Raw genomic sequence first — 12,779 nt, forward strand, 5'->3', positions numbered from 1 at the left:
TAGATCAGATCGCGTACTGCCGAACGCCTATGTCCGACGAACTGAGAATTCCGTGCTTCGTCAACCTACAAAGGGCAAAAACCGAAGTTTTTGATGCTGAATTGAATGACTGAACATCGTGTTTTTCAGTCAAAAACATTATTTTTTACAGTACGCCCACTAATGACGCAAAGAACTACATTTTTGAAACTTCACAAAAAGCCCAATAATTTGACAGATTAGATAATTGATATTGACAACATTACAGTCAGAGAAATTCGAAACTAACCTATAGTCTTATAGCAGCATTCTCACACTTAATAATTCACTTCTAGGAATTAATTATTGAGTGTAGTCAACCGAATATAATCGCATCGATTCTGTTTACCTTTGAACTTAAAGTTCAATGTACTTTAGGTGTGAGGGCCCGCCTTAAATAGAAATTTATATGCGGAAGAAAAGTTCTATTTCAGTTTTATCGTTTTAAACTTGATGTATTTGCCTGAAAGATAACAACAATTTTGGGAAATTGTAACAATATATTTAACATAAGTCATAATGATCACTTATCATTTCTAAGCGATATGGCAAATAGTTTTAGGTAATTTTTGACGTTATCTACATAAAAATACGTTTTGATTTATAGTTCAGCTATTATGCTCCGGTTCTCTAGGTTAAGAGTTCAATTAAAAAAAAAATCATAAGGAAATATGAGTCATAGACATAGACATATAATTTATTACAAACAATAACACACACACACATACAACATACACAAAATAACACACATAATACTATTTTGATTATTAATAATAATAACAATAAAAATAATAATAATAATTTATTTATTTTTCTCCCTTAAACATTAACAATTTAATATAAGATTCTAACGTTTAATTAATTAATATGTAAGCTGTTATTTCTTATAAAAACTTTTTTATAGCATAAACGCAAGGCAGGCTACGGGACAGTCAAAAACCACCACTTTATTTTTCGATTTTTACAGATGAATTGGCGGCCTTTGAAAGATGAGCCTGCTTTTTATACGATTAAAAGAATGCAATTGGAGCCGTATCTACCAGGAAGGTTTCCAGGAGTCATCCACAGATCATTAAAGCCATCATGCGGTTGAAATTTTGGGTTATTATTTATTTATTTATTACAGAAATACATTATCCTTACAGACTATGCTAATAAGAGTATGTAGAGAAAAATAAATAATATTAAACACATAAAATAGAAATGATAAGAAAACTTATAGTTTAAGTTACATAAAGGTAACGCCTCAATAAGTATTTTAGTACTAGCTATCAAAACTTATTAAAATATAGCAATGTCCCCGCGGACCGAACTGCTAAAATTGTCATTAGACTCAGCTGAAATTTAAAGCGATAGAATTGTAATCATCGTTTTTATCCAATAAACCGGGTCTTTTGGGGCCGCCCTATAAAATATTCAAGAGGTCGAAAAGTAATATTCTCACTAGTTAAAGAACGTCAAAGTTACGAGAGAATTTCCGAAAGCTCATCAAAATGTATTAACATCAGCCTGTAGGAACTATCTTAATAAGATTTTTAATACAGTCCTTTGTCTCGTTTCTAGGCGTTTGTTTTTTAACTTTCTGTCCAAAAGGGTGCTTGTACTTCAGAAGTCGTTATGGAATTCTAGTTAAAACTTAGAGAAGTTAAGTTAAAGTTGTGGAAAGAAGAATAAAAGTGTATCTAGTTTGATTGCAATGTTTGATTTCTGTCCTGCTTTCGCTTAGATCTTATTGAGTTAAAAACAAGGTTGCATTCTTGAACATGCCCGTTATAATTATGTAGGATTATAGGATAATGAACAGTTCGTTCTTAAGGGAGGAACTTCGAAGTGACTAGACTAATGCTCATGTGGCTAGGTCGAGAAGTTGTATATCCTTAAACCTCAGAATAACTTATTATTTAACTTATAAATTACGCGATTCATAGTATCGTGATTGAAGTAGTTACAGCCGTAAGGCGTAGGTGTCGTACACGTAAGGACGAATCAACCCAAAAAACTCTACAGAAAACTCTCCATAGTACAATTTGTAGAATACGCATATACACGCAATGTCTCTACTATAATTTATTACGATAAAAGTTTTTCAACATACTCTTTGTAGAGGAAGTCATAGTAACGATGTTATATCTGTTTCGTTATTACCATAACATAAAAATACAGCAGTGTAACGAGACTGCGCCCTTTTCTTGGAACGTAACGCATGAACGCTCACAATACTTCAATAACAAAAACGTATGAATATAATGTTCGACATATCGCATGATAATACCGTTCATACCATGTATGAAAAATATATTGACGATATACAAATGGCTCTACGACCTTTTCGGTTCGAGCCTCGGATTTCTTTTTGTGTTCCTTGATCATTTCTAATAGGTAAAAATTTTCCCTTTGTTCCTGACACAGGCCGTCGTTTTTTGTGTCTAAGGCATGCTGGTTTCCTCCCAATGTTTTCCTTCACGGAGCGAGACTTAATACTAGACAGAAAGTCCATTGGTGCACAGGCAGGGATCTAACTTTTTACTTGTACCAGACTCATAATTCCTCTCTGCAATGTGCCACCTGCTGTTTCTGTAATATGGTCTATCAACCTTCCAAGTTGTCTTCCTCCTTTTCCTTTGCTTAAGCACTAGTTTATTAATTTTTGCTCCACTTTTCTGTTCCTCTTACCATGTGCACCGACAATTTTCTCTTGTGTAGACGTTAATATAGTGACATTATATTCACTTATACAATAATATTGTTCTAGTGTGTAGCAGTTATAACCGTTTGTCTTGTTCTATGTAATGTTTTCCATGTTCGCTAGTCTAGATTCAACCAACCAGCTCGTAAAAACAATATGTATATATTTATTAAAAGATTTTTTTTTAAAGTAATACAAAGGTTGGACATAACTAATTTTGACTTCATCCGTCCTACAAAGTTCTTACAATAATAATCACTGGTAAATTTTCCCTTATTCATACTTCAGTTCCGCATTGAGCGGTTTAAAAGAGGTAAACTTAATAATTAACTGAGTTTGTGAAGTTAAAGACTAGTTAAAAGTCGGTTCTTTGTTTGGGTTTAAAAGTGGAAACAGCTTGGCAGGTTTTAAAGAAGGATAAAGGAGTCTTGGTGCCTTCTATATTACTTCTTAATTAAGAGGTGTCATAGTTTGAGAGTGGCTCTTTTCTCACTATCTTAATAATTTTGCAGAAGAGTTAGCTAAGTAGGTAAGTGGGTGTTACACCCAAAAAACGACGACGTCAACTGAAACTCAAAGGTTAGGCACAAAAGGCTCCTTGAAATAAACCCCCTTAGAATTTTGTATGGTTTTTATTTATTAATTTGATTTTTAAAAGGTAAGAAGGTAAGGCTTTAGGTACCTAAAACACGCCATCGGGTTTTGATCTACTGGATTCCTAGTGATGTTTTTCTAACAGAAAGTATAGAAGAAAAAAAACATCGTGATTCGAACACATGAACTCAGGCTCAAGATACCAACGCCAAGACTTGCATATAAATTTAAATTATGAGTTTATACAGAAATACCTTCGTCTATAACTTAAATTGATCAGTAGATTATTAGTAGTTTAAGCGTTTTGTCCTATTGCATTTTGGAAGGTAGTGCTTTGATATGTAATTTTTAGTACTTTGTGTAAAACGATGTCGTTCCCATACTAAGGATATTAGTAGGTACATTCAAACAATTAATAAGTACGACTGTATGATTATGTAAGAACGAAAGATATTTTCATGTAGGCTTGTCGAGGACAAACTGTTGTTTTGTAATTAATTCATGGAATTATAAAATGTTGAAATAAAATAAAGGACTAAGTTACCTACTGTAATAAAACTTTATATAATAAATATTGATATAATTAATATGAATTTTGACGTACATCTAGACTTTAAATTGTATTCTTAGAATACAAGCATTACCGTAAATATTCATAGCGCAGGGTTTAAAAAATTTTTAATTTGAATATTGAGTTTTGATATCACATTCAGTATCTTGTTTCTTCTTTAAAATTTGGAATTTACGGTAAAAGCCAGTCAATTATTAATAAAATACTAATTTACGAGAGCTGTCATGAACATGCATTGACATTCTTTATTTAAAGTTTTACTTTGATTAACATCAACGCGTCTGAAAATCAGATACAAACTGAGTCCCATCGCGTGAGTTGTAATGCTGACAAATGATGCTGGTTTGCTGCATGCGATGACTCATAGTGTTGGACTGGTGCCAACACGACTGTTAAAACTGACGTTTGTTCCGTGGATTGCGTCTACGATGATCCACACACTTAACATACAAAGGACGGCTTTGTGATACATATACTTCATATAGAAGGATATAGTTGACTATTTTTAGCTTTAAGCAAGTTAAACACAACTCCATAAACTCCTATAAGGCCGGCAACGCAACTACTAAAATTGATGTCCATGTGTGCAACGAATGCCCTTAATTGGGCGTCCCGTCTGATTCTCTATGCTATAAAAAAAACGAGGCTCAATTTCTTTGATTTGTCTATAGCAAAAATATCTGTCGCCATTGCAACACTACATTAAAAATATATTATCAGAGATTATGTATCGGTAAGTACACTTACTTGTAACCTATACTTAATATATTATACAGAAGAAAGATTTCGATGTAGGTAAGTATGTATAATGATAAAAAGTATAGGACAAATTTCAACAATTCTTTTACCGTCTAAATGCTACATTATCACTGTTAATAAAGTCTATATTATCAGAATTTGAATTGCAAGAAAAAAAGAATGCCTACTAAATCTACAATAATGTTACCCAAGGTGTATAAAATGTCTATGCATGCGCTGGGAAAACGCTTGATGATAGAAAAATAAATGTTTCATAATATTAAAGAACATATCAATATCAAAAAATTATGTTTAAAAATATTTCCACACCTGCGAAGCCGTGACAGACCGCAGTAAGATTTAAAAACTATGAAAAATTGTAATCAACACAGATTTAAAATAAACCCGCTGACTCTACATTGGCAACCGCACAAACCATAAAATTACGGAAATGGTAAAGCTATTTTACTTATGTAGTCTATCGAGTTGCCAAAAGCGTTCATAGATCAATCTGCTTCATATTGGTTCCGGTGAAATACATAACATGATGGCTGAGTTTTATTAGAGAATATTGATGTGTCCTTTAATAAGCTGCTAGTTTATAGTAATACGTGAAATACTGTTCATTCTACATTTACGTATAAAATACTATCTATGATAAACATTACAAGAATACTACACGTTGGAGTTCGTTGTCGACATGTCCAAGTGCCACACTGGACGATTTGGTTCCTCGTTTCTTATAAAAACAATTGTGGAACTCCTTAGTGCCTACATCTTCCCTGAGTATAATAATATGGGTTCATATAGGCATCTCATCTCCTATACATCAGGTGGCATTGTTTTTCGGATTGACATTTTGTTTATTATTGTTTTTTCTATAGAACAGGGGGCAAACGGGCAAGAGGCTCACCTGATGATACCGCCACGCATGGCTCTCAATGTCAAGTGAGTGCGCTGCCGGCCTTTTAAGAAGGTTCGGATATACTTCAGTGGGCAGCTGGTTCCACAAAGCGGTGGTGCGCGGCCAAAATCGTCTTGAAAAACGCTCAGTTGTCAAATAATAAATAGGTTAGCTCACGATTACCCGAAAGTTCTAGATTGTTTTGCCAAGCAGAGGCTTAAGAGTAATGCAATATGAGACATTAAACCACAAGTTCATATTTTCTTATATAATTATGAGGAGGTGTATTTGTCAGTCTAACTACCAATACCTATTAGGCGTACTTAATCCTCGATATCGTTGCAGGCATGCATAATGTACCAAACATTATCCTAGTGCTAGTTTCACTTGTGAACTGTTAATCGCCTAGTCTTGTGCAAACAGGCAGAAACAAGCCACAAACCAATGCATCTGCCAATATCAGGCTACGGAAGATTCTTGGTGGTTTATTGTGTGATCATTTGTGTGTCAATAATATTGTAACCATTATAATCTATCTCGCGATATTATCCAAAAGGGATTTTTGATTCAAGTTTCATTATATAAATAATGCTATATAAAAATAGTAGCAAACTAGCGAACTCGGTATCAGCTCAGTAACAATTCATTTCTTAATTGATCAGTACAAGTTTTCCTTACGTTTTTTGCCACAAAATAGTTTAACCTTTATAAATAACACAATTATATGTATATCTAAGTTATATCTCGACCCCTCTGGCATGAAGAGTGTCCATAGGCACATCAAGCGTCCTGCCCGTTTGCCCCCTGTTCTATTACAAGATATTTTCAATTGTCCCATTTGTCTCATACGAACATTAATTATCTAATATTTGAGTTTTGTGTTTTCTGATTCATATATTTTGTTTATCAATATAATCTGTGTTGGCTTTGTTTACGTGTCTTATTTTTTAATATAAATACGAGTTAGATGTAAGATAGCTAAAAAAGAAATAAATCTTATATAAAATCTTATAAAATCAACCAGAGTATATACAAATTAGTCTACCTACATACGAACCTTATTAATTACATGTACCTACCGCGTGAGAAATATGAAATGATCCGATGAACTTAATGCTCTCAATTTAACTCCAATATAATATTTAAAGATCGTTCTTCGTTGGTAGAACCTAACGATTTATTTCACTTACCCACATTTAAAATTCTATGGTCTCTGCTTAATACTGCTGCTGAAATATTTCTGTTTGGTGACGAGCGTAATAAAACCGAAATTGATGGACAGGCGGGACCTTACTAGTACGTACACTTAACGTATGTCTTTTAGTCGAGTAAATATAAAAACTCAAAGGTCGGCAGAGCATTCGTCATCTGTGGCACACATCCGTGACCGAGGACATCTGTTAAACTGATTAGGGGCCAGCCGTGATTGATGGTTTTGACGCTCGGTCGATAATCTCTGACCAATACTTGAAGGTTAGATTATATATCAAACATATGCTATAAGAATATAATTATAAACGAATCCTTACGTGTGGCACTTATATATTAGGTATAAATAATAAATAAATCACTGGCGCTATAACCTCTTTAGGTCTTGGCCTCGGATTTCTGAATCTGTTTCATGATCATTTTTAAATCTATTAGTCAAGTAGGTGATCAGCCTCCAGTGCCTGACACACGTCGTCGACTTTTTGGGTTTAAGAAAAGTTGGTTTCCTCACGATGTTTTCTTTGAGGTGCAAATTGGACCAATGAACTTTCTTCCTATGTAGAAAGAAAGTCCATTGGTGCACAGCCGGGGATCGAACCTACGACCTCAGGTATGAGAGTCGCACGCTGAAGCCACTGGGCCAACACTGCTCATTTATATATTAGGTATATCTGAGTATATAACTAATCATAACAATTTCTGTTTTCGAATTTTTATTTTCATTTTGTTTAATTATAGTTAATATATATAATGTATTAAGTATTCAAAATTTTTGTTATCTTGCAACTCAATTTGAAAATCAATTTCTAAGAATTACGCCTGTTTAGAAATACTTTTTCATTGTAATTTTTCTTTAAATGTTCAAAAATTAGAGTAGTATGTGTGAATTTTGCACTAAGTGGGCACCGTAAGACAACCTATATATATTATTTAAATATATATAATATAGCTCCGATCTATGGGCTGTGTAACAGATAAATTATTTCGAATTCATAGAAATAGTTCGTAAGATTAACTCAAATTATACGTATAGTACAGTTAAATATATACTATACTAAATATTACATTTGACCCCTCTATGATATCAGAATGACTCATTACGGCCCCTTTAAAAATAATTTCATGTTATTCGCAATCTAGATCAATCAAAATTTGTAACATTGTTAGTATTCACCCCAAACTTATTCGTGCATTCACCCCTGGAAAACAACATGAATATTATTTCTGATAAATAAATATTGTTAGACAGTATTATAATTGTTAAAGTCTTAAAAGGAAAAAGTGTTAAAAAGGGGCAAAAGTGAGGAGGAGGCTCATCTGAAGCTAAGTAAAACCGCCGCCCATGAATCTCAATGCTAGAGGGCTCGCAGATGCGCCGCTGGCCTATATTTTTTAAATGTTTTTGCTTGCTCTTTTTTGAATGATCCTAAGTGCAAGATGTTTTTATTGTTGTAGTTCTCTTTATCGTTCTGTCCTAAGCTGAAAACTGGGCCTCGATTTGTCTTGATTGTGGATATAAGTCCAGAGCGCTAGAGAAATACGTTTAATAACGTAAAACGAAACCAAAACCGAAAAACCTATTGTTGCGGTACTTACACTTATAAAAATTGTTGGTTTATTATAAGTGAACAATTTTTTCAATAAAAAAATATGAAATACTGTTTTACTGATGATTTTACTGTTAATTTTAAGTTTTCTTACGATGTTTGCACTCGCCATGCGATTGATAAACAAAATTCTTTGGTGCTTGGCCGTGATTCAAAAGCAAAACGGGTTTAGAATCGACGAAACCTCTGGGCCAACACTGCTCTTTAACTTACATAACTTTCATAATAATATTTTAAAGCGTTTCCCAAATAAATTGGATTTTAATGAACTCCAAATGAAACACTTATATGAAATAAATAAAATCATGTGAAAATAATTTAATTAATTTTAACGAACAAAAACTCTAAGAATATTTTGCGATAGCATTAGGTTAACGGCGTAATTTTTTAGGTATGAAAGAAAATTTTAATGAAATACCGTTAAATAAACATAATTCTAACTTTATGCTATTTGTCCTTTATGGTAAATGATTTTGCGGTCAGAAGACATGAGTAATGGTTGATCTGTCCAACCCGGTCAATATCGGTTTATTTGTATTACTTTAGAGAATAGATGTACCGACAAAGATAGAGTGGGATGGTATTAATTGACCTAGAAAAGGGGGTGGATTGCGGTCAGATAGTGTTTTGTTTCGAATGTTTTGATAATTTGTAAGGAATCTCGGCCCATTGAATGTGATTTATGAATCTAATTCCAAGCAAAACAAATTTTCTTCGTTTAAAAATGTGTTTGGGCTTTAAACAGACGTACTGCCATGTTGATCCTTTATCTCTATGTACCAACTTCTCCTTCTGAAGACTAGATACGTTAGAAGTTCGTGCTTAAATATCACCACCATATCTGGTGGTCTTCTCCATCCTTCTGAAGACCTTGAAACACTCTTACATCTTCCTTGGTCTTTTGTAATCGTAACTCTACATTCATTGTACTAGACTCGTTAGAAGTTCGTACTTAAATATCAATGTACTAGCTGGTGGTGTTCTCCATTCTTCTGAAGACCTTGAAACACTCCTACAGCTTCCTTGATCCTTTATTATCGTACCTCGTAGTACATTCATACTACTAGTATTACGTAAGAAAGTCCGTTAATAAATAAAACAGCCGAAACTATAAAAGCTAAGTGCTAACGGCTTAACTATTCTAAATCCCATAAGTCACGTATCTGAACACGAGCATAAAGCTGAACATGGAAGCATTTACAACTAACTTTATTGGTAACAAGTTGAAATCGCTCTCCCGGCTACGGCAAATGTTCCAACTTTGACCAGTACTTGCTGTTAAATTATACGAAGCGTCAAGGTAGTGTTAAAAATTGAATCCGCTGTGGAATGTAAATCATAATAAACTGGCGGTACAACATTTTTAGGTCTTGGCCTCAGATTTCAGTGTCTGTTTCATGATCATTTGTCAATCTAATAGGCAAGTTAGTGATCCTGTGCCACACACATTGACCCACGACACTTTGGCAAGCCAGTTTCCTTACGCTGTTTTCCATCAACGTTTGAGTGACTGTTGAATACGCACATAGAAAGTCCGACAATGGAACCAGCGTTTCACAAATTCACTCTTTATCCGCTTATGCTTCCTTCATTTTCCTTTAATATCTCTATTTTTCAATATTATAAGCCACGCACTTGCGAATCTTACGACAGTGTTTTGTCATTTGGCCGTGTTATCACATAACATCATAAAACTGCCAATTTGCCCACCTGTTTTATAAAAAAAGTCATTATAGATGCTTTAACCTTCTTCAATACTTATTTAAGTTAAGTTTCACAATTTAAGCGATATTTACGCCCGTTGTCCTATAATATATTATGTATAAGTCTAATTTAAACATGGACGGCGGTATCACTTAACATCAGATGAGCCTCCTGCCCGTTTGCCCCCTGTTCTATAAAAAAAAGACGGAATCTTTATTTAAGTGGAGGAATAGGTAACATGCAGTATGAACCCTATGCAAATATCGAATCGAATACCGGGTTGCGGGGCTAAATGCTGAATTACTAAAATTAATTACATAAAATTAAAATATCAAGTATACTAACTTGACTTCATCAAATACGAACGGTGTATACGATTCTTTACATTTGTAAAATGTGTATAAATATAATAAAGTCACGAAAAGAGTTTATTTTTAACATTCTATACGTAGTGTAAAGTAAGAACATTCGTCACTTTTTTTTTACCTTTTTTATCTTAGTAATGGATACTACATCTGTATACACTTTAAGTCGGGCCATTAAAGATTTATAATTGATTTGTAGAAATGCGTTCTGTCCCCTTTATAACGGTCTTGCCATGCAAATTGTATTTTATACAAATTTTTAATTAAAAAACAAAAAATATATGTGTACAAAGCAAATAATAATTCCCAAGTTGTTATCACTGTCATCAACCATTTTAGTTTATTTTTAAAAACTATAAAAAGCAAGAAACACAATATTTTTAACACACAATTTACAGCCTGTAAGATGTCTATGATTTTTTTACTTTTCAATACCGGGAATCGAACCCGAGCATCCTGGGTGAGAGCCAGATATCCTAGCCACTAGACCATATCGGATTAAGATGTTGCCATTCTAATGAAATAAATGACGTCGTGTCATTATATATAAATAAAATCGACAAGAAATAAAACATTTAGTCGTTGGCGTATTCATTTAATTATTTATATATTTTAAATATAAACTTTGAAGCAGATTCAACAGTTAAAAAGATCCCAAGAAAAAATGTCATATATTTTGTTATGCGCCTTTGGACATCTCTGTATTTGACATACGCTTTTCTCTTAGCCCTTCGTGTCCGTAGCGTTGAATATAGGCCAAGTTTGAACGACAAAGTTTCTGAAGTACTGGAACTTGGAGCTTGAATATATTCACGATATCTGCACACCGTGACGTAGCCAGCCGTAGAATATCATTTTATATCAAGGTACAGTGATTTATACGTTTGTTAGACTACTTTAGCCGTATTGGGGATGAGATATATGATTTAAACAACATTAAAAGAATGGTCTTATCGAATTCAATTACATCTAATAACATATATATCATCATATACCTATTCATCGTGGTGGTGCTAGCTGCAGCTTCAGTTACTAAATTGGAACCAGTATGACAACGTAAAAATCAGCTGAATATTTCCAATTCCAACTACGTGACGATGTCCTTAACACGCCAATTAGATTAATCATAATAATATCAAATAGTTAACTGTCAACTGTCTGCAATATCTGTCAAATCAAAACGTCAAGCTCTTTAAATACTGTTTGAAATTCGCGCTTATTTGCATTTAATAATTTAAGGTTATACAATTGTTTTACGCTTTTGTAGTAGGTATATTTGTTTGTCTAGTCTGTGTAATTGATAGATTTATTAACAGTTGAAAGAGACTTCAAGGTCTTATGTTCGATACCCGGCTTTGGACAACACTTTCTATGAGCTCGTGATGGAAAGAGCAAATACGAGTGGGGTCGAGGCGCCATCTTGCCATTGCACACAGAGTACCGATGATATAACAATAGTAGTGTAGGTAGAATGTCGAAAACTAAATTTGTATGAGAATGACAGTTCGTGTCGACAAATTTTCGACTTTAGACAGTACTAATTAAATATTCAGTGGAGCATTGTGGTGATGAGCTTTGAACTCGCTGCTCAATATAATTGCTAAAGTGTTATAAGGAATCTAATTTAAATACTGTACGATAATTACTCGTGACTTTTGGTTCTCGCACTTTACCCACATGACGCCCAGTAGAACGAAATGATGATATCAAAATCGATGGTTCCCCAACATATTTATATTTAAAATCAAATCCTGTTTAGGATTGAAAATAATTAGTTTTCGGTTTTCAATTCCAACACGAAGCGTTTAATTGAGAAGTTCGCGAAACTACTTCGGAATTTATCTCGGCTCCAATCAATGGTTCGCGGGAAATTTGACTTCCAAAAACTTTGAGATTCCTTTAAGTCTCCGAGATCGTGTTTGCAAGAATTTCGCTGGAACTTGGCGCGATTTGAAGCGATCGTCTATTGCTTATTATGCAAGCGTAAATCGACAAATTGATAAAGTGCATTCTACGTTGAATACTTTATATTTGTCAAACTTATTTTTTTTAGTAAAATAAAAAGTAACCTTCGATATCCTTCATCACACTCGGTCAGTGATATCAGCATACATAGAGGTGATGTGACTTTAAATCGCTTGAACAGATCATCATCAATCACTTACAGATGCATTAGCAGGAAGCAGTATTCTTCAAATTTGGTCACTAGCGACGCGGTTACACTTTTTCCTGTTCTCAGACCTCAATAGAATTTTTTGGCATATAAATTATTCACTGATGAAGAGATAATCACCGAAACTGAAGCTTATTTGGTGCCTAAAGACAAATCGTATTATAAAACTATTTTCGAAAAATTTCATCACTGCTATATTGCTCGCGGACG

General features: G+C 33.7%; 1 non-coding gene across 1 annotated transcript; it reads right to left on the reverse strand.

The window, feature by feature from the left end:
- Positions 1-10,822: 10,822 nt before the first annotated feature.
- On the reverse strand, positions 10,823-10,894 carry Trnae-cuc. The gene has a single exon. It is a non-coding gene; the product is annotated as a tRNA-Glu (tRNA).
- Between the last annotated feature and the right edge of the window lie 1,885 nt (positions 10,895-12,779).

This window comes from Pieris rapae, chromosome 16, assembly GCF_905147795.1.
Source record: "Pieris rapae chromosome 16, ilPieRapa1.1, whole genome shotgun sequence".
In the NCBI taxonomy this organism is placed as follows: domain Eukaryota; kingdom Metazoa; phylum Arthropoda; class Insecta; order Lepidoptera; family Pieridae; genus Pieris; species Pieris rapae.